Raw genomic sequence first — 14,897 nt, 5'->3', positions numbered from 1 at the left:
ATTTCAAGGTCATTAGGGTTTTCATTTGGGTTTGTAAAAATAATGTCTTTAATCCTTTGGGTTACTTAAGCAACTTGATGAAGTAGGCACAGTTTCAATTTGTTTTTCTCTCTATTCCTCCCAAATTACAATTTTTACAACACGTTCAACTACACATTTCTTGGCTTCCACTTGCCTGTTGGATTTAGGTAAAACTTAGTCTAAACTCTAAGAATGTATAATTTCTGAGAAAAAGTAACCACACCTTGGTGAGTTGCGCTGATTTGGGTGAAGCCAGCCGCTGTTCTCTGGCAGGACCACTGCACTGCACCAAATGCCCATTTCCCCCATTACTCACAGGACTGCTGCCCATCTTCCACCAAGAACTACCGCAAATTTTACTTAAAACTAGGAATAAGGGGAAAAGGTTGGCAGCACATCCTTTCAGGGCCACACAAGGGTAAAGCCACCCAAAAGTTATGTGAGGAAATGAACTTAGTTGCATTCAGCGTTTATTACTGATTTAAGTTCTCACGTTAGCTTACGGATTTTTGTCCGGTAGGAAGATGAATAACTTCTGTGCAGTGAAAAAGATAGCCCTTAATTTATAGTTTATGGTTTATGAACCAGTTTTGTATCCAACTATCTTATTCTAGTATTTCTTTATTAAATTGCGCACACACACACACACACTCCCACCCAAATGCTCTTTGGGTTACTTTTACTGTCTTACTTCTCCCTTAATAACTAATAAGTTGAATAAGATATTTGATACATATTAATTTTGTTTGTATCGGTAATTTAAAAAAAAATATGTTTTTACTGATTTCAGAGAGAGGAAGAGAGAGGGAGAGAGAGATAGAAACATCAATGATGAGAGAGTCATTGATCGGCTGCCTCCTGCACACCCCCTACTGGCGATCGAGCCTGCAACCCGGGCATGTGCCCTGACCAGGAATCAAAGCGTGATCTCCTGGATCCTAGGTGGAGGCTCAACCACTGAGACACGCCAGACGGGCTGTATTAGTCATTTTTTAACCTTTTGAGAATTATACTTTAGCAAAACTTGCAATGTCTGAACCAAAGACAGCCTTGGTGAGCTACCTCCAGAAGGTCAAGGCCTCCAAGTTTGCTGGGTACAACAAGGATTTTATGAACTGCAACTCCTTCTCCTAAAGGGTTTTAGGGAAAGAGTGGTATTAAAGAGAGAGATCAAGAAGACATCCATAGGGTCACTGTCATTTAATAAGCCAAGTCTTAAAGTACTTCCATAGGTGGATCAGGGACTGATTGACTGCAATTTTCAACTTCCCATATGAATTCACGTGAGAGCTACCTGATCCTTTAATAGTGGATTTTATACACAACTATCAAAGCCCTATGATTTTTTTCTGGGGGGTTACTGGTTATATAGTGGCCCTATCCATACTCTCCCCCCCAAACTAACACACATATTGTGGAGGTTCTAGATGAGACAAGAATAGAGGGGCAACTCCACACCCATCCCATATTGATAGCTAGAGACACATCTATCATTAAGCAGTGTATAAACCCAAGAACCAAGACCTTGTTGCCGGGTTGTCATCAAAGTTAGCAAGGAAGAGATGACTTGTCACACCTGGAATCCTTAGAGATTTGAAAGCAGCACAAGGAGAGCTGACATCGCAGAGAGGCCAGTCTTTCATCATCTCATAGACCCTGATCTTCACCCTCTCCCACTAGCGAAGCCTCATACATAACCCTTCCTGGTGCATACATCCTGGAAATAAGGTCTAGCCCCGCACTTCTACTCTTCCAGAGTAAATAGCACCGGGCAGGTCCCCATGAAAATCTGGCAAATAACATTTTCTTCATTTCATCAAACCTTATAAAGCTCGATGGAGTTGATGTAGACCGTTTATTGCAAAGACAAAAAAACCCATTTGAATAGAAAGGCAAGAAGAAACATGGGGAAGAAATGAGCTCAGTCAGTGAAACAGAAGAGGGTTGCTGGGATATAAGAACCAGAGGGCATGGGAGGGAGAAGGCACCCTGCCTGCCAGTTAGGAGCACTGGGCATTTGATGAGCATTTCCCAGTCCCTGGGGCCACCTGGTACCTTTGAGGGGCACACCGAGCACCAAAGCCTGCGGCATGGCCCAGCCCTCCCTACAGAAAGCCTGGGGAGCTCCTATTGTTATTCCTCCAGGGAACAGAAACATTTCTACAATGTTTCCATTGGGGAATCTTTATGTAAAAACTTTATATAGTTCCTCCTCCTCTACTTTCTTTTTAAATTTTAAAAAGTATAGGGGTTGTAAGTAAAAGAATCTTACTTGTACATTTTCTTCCTGTTTCTTACTATCAAAAGAAAATGATGTAAGCTGCAGGACAGAGGTTATCCTTTTAAAATGACTGGAAGGAGAGAAAGGTGACGAAAGTTGTTACTTTGAAGATGACACACTTCACATCTATTGACCCTGTTTGACCTTTGCAGGGAAAGGGCCCATAGCTGCTATCTCTTTAGGATGATTTAGTTCACTCCCCTAAAGTACCATTAGGTCGGTTGGAAATGTGGTTTACAGGTTGGAAATGTGGCTTATAAGATTAGCCGCAGTTAACAACTCTTGCGAGATACTGAATGAGCGTGGTCTTAATTTGCTTTAACTCAGCTTTCAGAGTCACCACTTCACCTCTCCATTGTGACTGTTGCTTTTGGAGCATGGCATTCTCAGGCCCACTACACACACACACACACACACACACACACACACACACACATGATAGGGCCCCACTCTCCAGCACTATGGTGAAATAGTCTAGTAGCAACTCTCACTCAGCACAGTGTTCAGCAGCAAACTGCTATGAACTGTCCTTGCATACAACTCCTGGGAATAACATAGAAGTGTCTATTTAGTTGATTTGGTTCCAAAGCACTTCTCACATCTCATTTAATCCTTACAACCACCCTATGACGTGGGCACTTCTTTTAGCACCATTTTAAAAGGGGAAGAAATTAAAATTCAGAGATGTTAAATTATTTCCACAAATTCAAGGAGGGAGAGTTGGAAGCTTGGACTAAGATTTTCTTGTTAATTTTTAGTTATTATTTATGTATAATTATATACATCACATATTATTTACTTTTATTTTATTCAACTGGTTATCATCTTTTGCTATTATTACTTATTTTAATGTTCAAATTGTTCCAAATTTGCCAGTGGCAGCCCCTTTCAGCTGACCCCCGTGTCCTTTTGACATGGCCCTTTTATTTTTTCAGGCTTTATGTACTTTCTATCACAACACAATGTTTCAGGCTCCCCTTGTCCTTTCCATGCCCAGTCCAGGAATCAGGCATTTTTCTAAGGAGCCCTGGGAACTTTTGTGCAGGATAGAACTTAGAAACCAAAATCTGGTGCTAGGGTGCTCACTGTCCTTAGATGTGATTGCTTCCAGGCCCTCGGTGAATAGGATTAAAGGGAAAAGTTTGCAATATTGGTATGCATATCTGTATCTATATCTGTATCTAAAAACAAACATATAGCCATCTACATATATATATATATACATATACTTTTTATATTTCTATCTAAATTTAAAAATCAGTTCATATCAGTACCTCAAGTGCTAATTAATTTCCTCAGAGTGCAATTCTACTCTTCTTTCCATATTTGTAAATCCCATCCACAACAATGGGGAACCTGGCAAATAGTCATTATGTTGTGGTTAATATATCCTATCCCTATCTTCCTCCATTCCTCTCTTGAACTTCCAACATTTTCATTGTCAGATGGTCATTAAGAGAGAGCTTTAATTATGTGAAGACTTACAGTGTTGATTCCATGTAGGATGGTATCTGAGTCTATGTGAAAATGCTCCCCGATAGAAACAAGGTGTAAAGCTCAATGATGTCATAACACAACTGAGAGTGTCTCTGCTGCAGCCAGGGTTACTGTTTTCTAGTAGAAAACCTGGTAGAGAAAATTGAGTTCTTATAATAAATTTCATAACAGCAACTTAGCTGTAAATGATTTTTAAAAAGTCACTTGATTGTGCAAACTGGTTAGAGCAAAAATATGTTAATGATATTTCAAGAGCTTAATGTCAACCATTGGTGTCCAATAAATGAAAATGACTTTTAGTGATACATCTGGAAATACGATGTTTTTTTGAGCCAAAATCTCATAAGGTTTACATAAAATATGAATTTTTATTTTTACCATGCGCCTGTTTTATCAACTTCTGATATTTGGGATAGAAGAAAATAAAATGAATTAGATACTACTTGAGACATTGAAAAATGAGTAAAATGTTAAGACATTAAATTTATTGCTTGCTCATTGAGAGAAAGGAAGTGAATATTTAAGGAAAACAATTTTTCTTAAGGACAGGGCAATGTTTTGATAAGGAAAAAGGGGGAAGAGAATATATTTTGATATTTATACCAGCATCACTGGAATAAAAAATGTAATGTGCCAAAGTAACTATTTTGAAGGGGAAAACACTCATCTGAATGGAAAATTCTGTTACATTTCTGTAAGATCCCAACTCTATCTTCATTCTCATGTTTATTCATTTCACTAATATTTACTGAGTGCCCACTCTGCGCCCTACATTTTATGAGGCATTGGTGATATGTCAGTAAATAAGGTAACCACAGTTTCTTCTTTCATGAAAGCTACATTTAGTTGAACTGTCATTAGCTGATTAATTCATGCACTCATTATATTAGGTAAAATGAGTTTAGCTCTGTGTGACAGGAAACTTGAAATAACAGGGGTTTAAACAATTGCCTCATGTAAAAATAGATCATCTAGACCTCAAATTGACTCCATCATTCTGGAAAACTTTAACTTTTATCTTGCTGCTCTGCCATTCTTTTTTTTTGAAGTTATTCCATACACTTAAGTTTAATAAAGTTCTAAATATATAGAATCACTACCTGTGCACATTAAGTAAATGCTCTGCCATTCTTAACTAGTGTATGCATGTAGCCTTTTGAGTCTGCTTCCTTTAACTTAGCATAAAGCATTGAGATACAGAATGTTTGTATCAACAGTTCATTCCTTTTATCTCTGAGTAGCATTGCATTCTATGGAGGTATTCAATTTGTTTATTTATTCTCCAGTGGAGAGACTTTTGGGCTGTTTCAGGATTTCAGCTATAAAGTTGCTATAAATATTTGTTAACAGGTTTTTGAGTGAACATAGGCCTTTTATTTTACTTGGGTAGATATCTAGGAATGAGAATATTGGGTCATAGGGTTAAGTGCATATTGAACTTTACAGAATCTGTGAAATTATTTTTAGAGTGGCTGTTCCACTTTGCATTCTCACCAGCAATGTATGAGAGTTCCGGGGGCTCTGCACTCTCAGCAGAGTTTGCTATTATCATTTTTTAGCCATTCTATTAAGTGTATAGTAGTATCTCATCGTTTAATTAGCATTTCACTAATTACTAATCATAATGAGCATTTTTTTCATGTGCTATTTGTCATCTGTATATCTTTTTTGGTAAAATGTTCAAGTTTTCTGCTCATTGTAAAATTTTGGTTGTTTTCTTATTGGTGAGTTTTGAGAGTTCTTTATATATATTGGCTACAAGTCCTGTGTCAGATATATGATTTGCAAATATTTTCTTCCAGTCTGTATTTGCCTTTCCATTCGCTCAACAATGTTGTTTGCAGAGCAAACATTTTTAGTTTTCGTAAAGTCCATTATATATTGTTTTATGGATTGTCCTTTGTGTCTTAAAATTGGATTTTTATATGTTAAAAAGCAAATTTATTTAAAAAGACTAAATTCCTCCTAGCAACAATAGATTATCTACAAATAACACATTAGCTATATTTCCTAAATGTGACATCAAACAGGAAGAAATTAGATAATTTATGCCAGAAGAACCAAATTATTGTTATAAGGATCTAATACTATTCATTTTAAAAACAGACTAAAGTGTTTCAGATTTTGTACAAAAGTAGCATGTCAATACATGAAAAAAAATGCTTCATCAGCATTTCAAATGCATTCACTTATTCACCTATTTATTTATTTAAAAAATTTTATCAAGCACCTAATATGAACCAGACACTGTGTTCTAGATGGGGGTACACAGATAAATATTACGGGATACAGAACCTTTGGACAAGTAAATCAACAGATTTTAACATAATATTATAATAACTATGGTTGGCATATGTTCAAAGTAAACCATATTTTTCCCATATTTAGTAGTGGTTTCATTACACTCATCTCAGTTTACAATTACTTATTTGTGTGACTTGATTTAATGTTTGTCTCTCCCATGGTGTGCTCCAGGAGTATAAACATGATGCATATTTTCTTCATTGTGGGTTGCACATAATAGGAGTTTGGTTAATTGTTGAATAAACAAAGTGGTTGCTATTGGAGTACAGAGAGGAGGAGTTGCTAATTCTGGCCCTGTCAGTTTTGAAGATTTCATTAAAAAGGTGATATTTTCAGCAGAGGTAGGAATTGCTAGTGGGCGTGGGGCTAGTAAGGAAGAGAAAGGTGGCATCCCAGTACTCTGCAGTCTTAACCATGGACATGTGAGGTCACATAATACATGTGCAAAGAACAAAAAGTTGCAGTGGGGCAGGATCACCCTGTGGAGGGAAGTGTGAAGGCAGGAGGTAAGGACAGAACTTCAGAAGAAGGAATTTCTTCCCTGGAAATAAATAAGCGTCAGCGCTCTTCAGTACCAGGTCCTAACTCACAGGGTCGCTGAGAGAGAGTTCCAGGTTCATTTTGATTAATTCATGTTCAATCCATTTAGCCCCGCAGGGAGTCAGCCCCACAGTGAACACCTCGCGTGTCCAAAGGTCTAAAGCAGGGCTGCTTATTTTCCCACTCGAACCCTGAGCTTGTGTAAACCTGTGCACATAAACTAAGTAAGAGAAAAACCTTCCGAAGGCCAGAGGTCTTAACCAAAATATATGTTATCCGAGGCACTTCCAAACAGAGGGAATGGAAAGGGTGTTTTTAGTTTTAAAATGATATTTTTATGTTGAGAGGGAGCAGGTGATGGGGAAGGGCAGAGGCAGGAAGTTTCGGAGGAGGCTGCCGGAAAAGCAGCTCCAAGCACAGAAAGTCCAAGGAGGAGATGGAGGGGCCTCCAATTTGTATCAGTGTAGCCACTGGGGGGCTACCTGGCGGAGGTGGGGCGGTCCCCAGGCCCTGGCTCCCAGGCGGACCCGCCGAGTCCTAGCTCCAGGCCCCCCCGCCGCCCCCCCGGGTCCCTTCCCTAGTCACCCCTCCCCCGCCAGCGCTCGGCGGTGCTCGGAGGGGAGGCGGTTAGGAACGTGCTCCGCTTCCCCTCTGAGGCTCCGGGTTGAAAAGTCCAGGAGAGTCAAACATGATTTATAACAAGAGAAAAATCAATACCTCGTGAGAGGCTGGGAGGAAGAGAAGGGCTTCACTTGGGGGAAAGGGTTCGGCAGAGCGTGGGAGAATCAGGCTCACCAAGACCCACACCCGGATTCCCACTTCCTCACGCAGACCTGCCTCGCAGCCTCTCCTTCCCCTTCGCGGCTCGACCCGCGGTCTAAATGCTCTACTGCAAACGTCAAGTGGTCTAGGTCTGCCCGGGCTCGGCGCTCACTAGCTTTCGGAGCGGGTTCCCGGGGGCACCGGGCTCCGCGCGGCGCGGGTGTGGCGGGGGTAAGGTCTGGCTGGGCCGTTTCCCACGGCCGGGCTTCCCGTCGCCAGCCCGGGTGAGCCGAGCGGCGCAGGGGTCGCTCGCAGGAAGGAATCGCTGCAACCTGAGCAAACACTGCTCGTTTCGGACGCTCACTGGGAACGGGAGCCACGGGCAGGTCTCAAGCCCTCCCGGTTCCGCCCGCCGGCCGCGGCCACTCACCCCGCCAGCCGAGCGCAGAGCCGGGCGCCCCGCGGGTTCCCGGCGGGCCGGTCCCGCGGGCCGGAGTTTGCAGACTTGGCGCTCGGGCGGACACTCCGGAGTTGGGTCGCGCGCGCCGGGCCAATGAGCGTGCCCCGCGGAGGGCTCGGCTCCCCCCGCACGCGCTGATTGGTCCCGCGGCCTGTGAGACCGGGCTGGCCAGCGGCGGCCGCAGCCCGCAGCGAGTGCCCGGCGCGAGTGGGAGTGGCGCGCGCCCCTCGCCGCCCCCCGCCCCTCCCCGCTGCGTTGTCTTTCCCTCCTTCCTCCCCCCTCCCCGGCGCCCTCCCCGCACTCCCCGGCTCCGGCCGCGCGCTGGCGGGGCTCCGCATTGCACACGCCGGGGGCGCCGCAGTGTTCGTGGGATGGGGCAGAGGGCTGCCGCTGGCGGCCGGAACCTGCACGCAGCCTGGGTGAGTAGAGGCGGGCTTCCCGGGAGAGCACAAAAGGACACGGGCTTGGTGCCAGCGGCCCGAAGTAATGCGAAACCGGGGCCAGGCGGGGAGTGGGAATAGCCCGTGCAGCCGCCCGGTGCTCAGACGGCCCCGGTCCTCGGCTCTGCACCCCGCTCCGCCGCGGGCCCGGAGTGGGCAGCCGGCACTGCGCGCAGCCTGGCAGGTCCGGAGGGGCGTGTGTGCCTGCGTGCAGTGCGGGCGCGCAGCGGGTGGCATGGGAATGTCAGGAGCTGCCAAGTTCAGCGCTGGAGAGATCTTCCCCAAGAGTAATTCCGCACCTTCCCAGGGCCAAGCGTATGTCCACCAGGAACTCCAGTCGGAGGGAGTTCCCGGGCGGTGGAGTGGCAGCGCCCCACATGTTGCTGCCTGGAGGGCGGGGGCGGGGGTGGGGGTGGGGGTGGGGTGGGCGGCGGCGGCCCGTGGCCTGGCTGCTCCCCTCCAGAGCCTCTGCCCGAGGTGCTGTGAGCTGGGGCGCCTCCAGCCATTGCGAGGGCTCACCAGGCCCTTCGACCACCCATCCGGTCGACTCCGCGAGGGGCTGTCCACCTACCCAGCCAGGGCGTCCCCTGGCCTTGACTTGGAGACTTTCTTTTCTCTTCGGTAACAGCAGTTAGATTGATTTACACTTGGCTAACCAGTCGGTGTTAGCCTGAAGCTCTCTGTGGGTGTTTCTGACTCGCTCTGACCCCCAGTACGTTCTCACTAGCCCCCCTCCCCTCCCCACTACCCCCCCCCCCCCCCCCAGGATCGATCCTGCTCCTCGCTGAGCGATTCAAAACTTGATGTTTGAACATGATTATATCCGGTCTGGTCCCTGGCATCTTAAGTATCACAATCATTTTTCATTTCCTCGGGGACTACAAGGACTTGTTATAATTTTTTGGTGGGGGATGTGTGTGTGTGGAGGGTGGGAGCAGCTCTTTGGTAGCGATTTGTTGGTAGAATGGCATTGACCTCCCTAAGCGTAAGACAAGAAGAATGTTAAGCTTCTCCCTCTGGTAACCTACCCAAGGTGTGACCTCCAAAATTCAATTTTCTTTGTGGGAGGCTAGGGAGTTTTGATTCTCCAGGGGGAAGCTTATTTCTTGTTAAATTGACTTACTGTGACATACTCTCGGTTTTGCTCTGCTCTGGCCAGCCATTGCAGATGCCATGACATTATTAGAGCAATTCCCTTAAAGCCATTACATTTTCTTTCAAGTGAGAGGACTCGAGGTAGCTGCTTAAAATTTTGGATCTGCACCTTATTTCTCTAGAAGACATTAATGGTTACTGTATATGTGCTCACGTGTACCAAGTTTGCAGAAGATATTTGTGCAATCGTCCATGAAATGGCTTAATGCACATTTATGTTAAACCCATTTAAATGTAAAACATCTATCTGTTTTCAATTTTAGTTTCCACCTTGACCAAAGGCACCAGATTGAAACAGGACTTAAAAGAGGCTTTCTTGTTTAAATAGAGGTTTTACAGAACTCTAGTCCATAGAGCACACAGTAAGCTTCCTGAGCTTGTAGGCACACAAAGGCTGTTAAATTTGTGAATTGGTTCCTTGGGTTAAAAATATCAGAAATGCTTCCAGACCAAAAAAAAAAAAAAAAAAGTAGCTATGATTCATGGGTCTATATTTTGAAGCTGTTGACAGTCTTTGTAAGATGAATGTTTATTTCACAGAATGCATAAATGGTCTGATTACAAGCAAATAATGCTGAGCAAAACACCACACTATATGTTGCATTGTGCTGTGCAGTTTACATGGCACATTGAGATCTGCTATTAAAGTGTCTGTGAGGAAGTCATGTTTTATCCCCATTTTATAGGTGGAGCAACTGAGGCTCTCAGAGATTAAGTGACCTTTTCAAGGTGAATAGCAGAGTTCTAGGCAAGTTTTTTTCCCTATTTCCTCTGTCCCCTGCCCTTCGCCCATCTCTCTCTCCCTCTATGCTGGGCTACTTTTTTGGTGTCTCTACTTCTAATTTCTGCACCCCTTTTTACTATTCAACCCATGGCTTCAGGACCATTATGTGCCATTTTCAAAAGGCTTTGCTCTCTGCTAAATATCACTTAGCTCCTACTAAGGTGTGGGCTAATAAAGATTTAAGGAGAAAGCTAATAATGGTTTTGAGGAATTACCTTTTTCAAAGGGGTATATTATTTTTATTAATGAGTTGTTAAATATACAAGTAATCAAAACCCTAAAGAATGATGTACTAGTGGTGATATTTCTGGAAATCAGGTGACTAGCAGTGGCAAAGATGTTTGAGAGACATGTAAGTCTCCACTTTATAAGCAGATTACTCATAAACTCTATAGACAATTATAACGAAACCCCAATAAACGATTATTTTATTAGGGCCATTCTTATTTTAAAAATAATCAACAAAACAAATTACTTAGGCCCGGCCAGCGTGGTTCAGCAGTTGAGCATCAACCTATGATCCAGGAGATTGCGGTTTGAATCCTGGTCAGGGCGCATGCCCGGGTTCGGGCTCCATCCCCAGTGGGGAGCGTGCAGGAGGCAACTAATCAATGACTCTCTCATCATTGATGTTGCTATCTCTCTCTCTCCTTCTCCCTTCCTCTCTCTGAAATCAGTAAAGATATATTTTTAAAAAACACAAAAGATTACTTATATAAACCCAGAACTGCTCGGGGAGGGGAGGGAGACCACTCACTTATTAAAAGTCCTGAAATCCTCATTACCTAGTGTACAAATGCAACAGTAGACATTGATGAATGAGAAATCATGTTTTTAACTTGCATAGTTAGCAAGGAGCTTACAGATATCTATCTATCTGATTACTGTAGTTCCCTCTTATCTGCAGGGTATATATTTCAGGACCCCCAGTGGATGCCTGAAATCATGGATAGTACCAAACCCTATATATACTCTGTTGTACCCTATACATACATATCTATGATAAAGTTTAATTTATAAGTTAGGCATAGTTAACAACAATAATAATAAAACAGAATAATTATAACAATATACTATATTAGAAGTTAAGTGAATGACTTTGGGGCCATTACTATATAAAATAAGGGCTACTTGAATACAAGTACTGCAATATTGAGGCAATTGATCGATCTGATAGTTAAGAGAACTACTAAGTGACTAATAGGCAGGGAGTGTATACAGTGTGGATTCGCTGGAAACAGGGATGATTCATGTCCCAGATGGGACAGAGCAGGACTGAGAGAGATTTCATCACACTACTCAAAATGGCATGCAATATAAAACTTATGAAATGTTTACTTATGGAATTTTCTATTTAATGTTTCAAACTGCGGGTAACTGAAACCAAGAAAAATGAAGCTGCGGACGAAGGGAAGGGGTACTGTATTTATTAAAAACTCATCATTTGCACATATTTTCTTGGAAAATCATTGCTCACAATATTTATTCTTGACGTTGCTTACTATTTATTAAGATGAATATAATTAATTTTGTTTGAACTAATATAGGTAGGTATTGAGTTTACTAGTAATAAATCCTGGTTAAGTATGTGGGCTTTGGATCAAGTCCTGGCTTCACATATACTAACCATGGGACTTCAGAAAGTGAGTGAACCTCTCTGTGCTTCAGTTTCCTTAGGTGTAAAGCATGAATAACATTGGCATCTAACTCATGCAGATTTTCAGTTTATTCAGGCAGCAATAATTAGTGAGCACCTACTATATGCCAGCATTGCTCTAGGTGCTAGGAATACATAGACAAACTCCTTGCCAATGAGGTGTGCAGTCTAGAGCCTGAAAGTTAATGACGTGATGCATGTAAAGTGCTTAGCATGGAACATGACACCTGGTAAATGTGTCATGATTGTTAACTCTTGGTATTGAACGTTCAGGAAATGTTCACTGAGTGCCTAGCAGATGCAATGCAGGTGGGAGCATATACTGATTCCATTCCATTCCATTCCATTCCATATTCTAATGGGAGAGAGCACTCCAAAGACAGACATGAAGTACATAATCAGTTCTCTAAAAGAGAATTCAAATTCAGACATGTAAGGGGGAAAAATGGAAAGAAATACTTAAATCAAATTACCCATAAGAAAGTGAGGAGTTTGTGAATTTCCTTATGGGGGCTTATAAGAAAAAGAAAGGTCTTGTATTCAAGCTCTTGGAAAACATATAGGAAAAAATTAAGGAAAGAAAAAGAATGCTTACTTAGACACATGTAATGAAAAATAAATATTTGAAGGGTCAGGTTATTAAATTGAGCCCATGAAGAGCATCAGATCCCAGGCACGCTAAATGAATTCTGTGCTTCTGATTTTGCTGAGTAATAATTCGCAACCAGACTTTCTCACGCAATAAACACATTGGAGGTAATAGATCAGGAAATGGCAAGTGCTCAAGATATTCCAGACCTAATCTATGGACTAGATGCAGATAAATCATCAAGACTAGATGGCTACCACCCAGGTGTGTTGAAGACACTTAGTGTGTAAGTGATAGCTCTCGGGGGCATTGGCTGGCATCCTTGGGGGCTCCTGTCAGGGAAGGGTTTCAGGGAGGACCCTGGAGCCATCAACCAGATCTACGCCCCCCCCCCCCCCCCCGTGGACAGTGGGAGATCAGTATTCAAACTTAGATTACAGCAAATACCACTTACTTTGTAGAAACGGGGAATAATGTGTTAAAGTTAAAAGACAAAATATATTTGCAGCTCCAGAAAATGTGATATTTTTAAACTTTCAAAAAGCCTGACCAGGTTTGAAATCCCGTTGCTTCCCTATTCATGACCTTTTAGCTGGCGGAGAAAGGAGAAACAAAGAGTGACGATAGACACTTCTCTGAGTGGACAAATAGGCTCTTCCAGGAGGTAGTTTGGGGATGGTTTTCATTTAATTTTATAAATGTTTACAGAAGGTGTGCAGTTCTTATGCATAAGTGAAAACCAAGCTGATGAAGCTGAACCATAGGAATAACTTGAAGGACAACCTAAATGGGAAGAAAAATAATGGAAGATTAAAGCCAAAATGGAAGATTGGAGATAAGTATACTTGGGAAAAGCCATGTCAAGCACATTTGTAGGAGATGGTTTTAAACTGTTTCCATCAGCAGTTAACATGGCTGGATAATATTCTCTCAGCTCTTTAAAAAAAGTGTGTCCACAAGTTAAAGTCAATATTAAGAAAACAGTAGGCAATAAAATTCTATACTAGAGAAATACCATTTAAGAATGAGTAGTTGATGTAAATCTTCTCTACTTATCTGTTCATCTATATAGAAAGAAATGTCAACATATTAACAGCGACTATCTCTAGGTATTAAGGGGTTGCAAATGTTTTTATTATCTTACTACAGTATTTCCCAAATTTTCTGCAATGAACATGTATTGATCTTATAAGAAAAAGGGCTAGGAAAATAAGATGTAGTATTATAACCTCAGATTTCATATAGTCTAACTATAAGAAAAGCTCATTTGCTTATAATTTCTATGTCTTCTACAGATCTGTAGTGGAAAATTTTGCTTGTGCTTTCCCCTGAATTTCCTATATATATAAAAGGCAGCATGTTTAAATACTTTTTATTAAGTATTACATTATATTTGGTATTAGGAAAAAGTATGCTTTCTTTAGATAGTAAGAACTGAGAAATCGAAAGGTGTTTTATTTTTTTCCATATCTATCAGGATATGAAGTACCAAGTTTCTGGAAGGATTGCTGAGTTCTTTCTAGTGTGTAAGCCCCATGAGGTCAGGGACCAAGTCTGTTTCTTTCCTTTCTGACTCCATAATGCTTGCCTTAGTGCCTGGCAGGTAGCAGTCTCCCAATACATACGTTGAATGTTTTTTGAATTGAACGAAAGGACTGAAAGCTCCCATAGACTTACAGAGATTTGAAATAAGACCCTCAGGCCCATTTTTTCCTCCTGAAGTCCTGTGACTCATTTAAGTCTTAATTTAGTTGTGATCTGTAAGTCATTGTGACATTCCTTGTACCATGTAACTGGTAGGCCACAAAAATGGTTTGTGTTGGTCATCTAGGATCCTCTAGCTTATTCTTGAATTTTGATCCAGGTCCTGCCACTTGCTTCCATCTCTTATTTCATGTTCTTGTGTTTTTGGACTGGTGTATGCATGAATGCTTAACACCTAATGGGTTGCTGGGTGAAATGAAAGTATTGGGTGTGAACTCTTCATCTTTTGATAAACCTTTTAGAAGCCATAGATGTAAGAATTCATAAACTCAGGATTATCCTACTATCTCTGTCATTTTTTTTTTTGAAATCATGATTGTTACTTGAATTATCAAAACAAATATCTTTAAGCATTCAAATGGTTAAATAACAATATAGTTAATGTGTTTGGGTGGTAGGATTTGGGGTGAACATTTAAAAAATATTCCTTATAAAGCAGGAAGAATAAAGATTGGATTATTCTTGGTTCATTTGTTTTCCTTTTCCAGTAGCAAATAGTGTAATAAATTAGCAAATATATACATTATTTAAGTTTCCATCAAGACATCTAGAAATACTAGTTCTTTTCTGCCATTAAAGCAATTTTGATAATGTATACACTTACCTGCACTTATAATAGTAGCATTTATTACCCTCTCCTTTT

At 41.9% G+C, this 14,897-nt stretch overlaps 1 protein-coding gene and 1 long non-coding RNA gene across 2 annotated transcripts in view; one reads left to right on the top strand and one right to left on the bottom strand.

Annotated features, from left to right (window-relative positions):
- Window positions 1-7,603, bottom strand: part of LOC107531548 (uncharacterized) — a 39,781-nt gene extending 32,178 nt beyond the window's left edge. Inside the window, exon 1 of the long non-coding RNA XR_001602636.2 lies at window positions 7,361-7,603. This is a non-coding gene — a long non-coding RNA (uncharacterized LOC107531548). The remainder of the gene's footprint in view (window positions 1-7,360) is intronic.
- Window positions 7,604-8,201: 598 nt separating this feature from the next.
- LYPD6 (LY6/PLAUR domain containing 6) overlaps window positions 8,202-14,897 on the top strand; it is a 113,657-nt gene continuing 106,961 nt past the window's right edge. Inside the window, exon 1 of the mRNA XM_016205569.2 lies at window positions 8,202-8,284. The gene's annotated coding sequence lies outside the window, so the exon portion shown is untranslated. The remainder of the gene's footprint in view (window positions 8,285-14,897) is intronic.

This window comes from Miniopterus natalensis, chromosome 8 (genome assembly GCF_054644295.1).
Source record: "Miniopterus natalensis isolate mMinNat1 chromosome 8, mMinNat1.hap1, whole genome shotgun sequence".
NCBI lineage: Eukaryota > Metazoa > Chordata > Mammalia > Chiroptera > Miniopteridae > Miniopterus > Miniopterus natalensis.
Note: the sequence above shows the minus strand (reverse complement) of the source record. Positions and strands in the feature narration are given on the sequence as shown.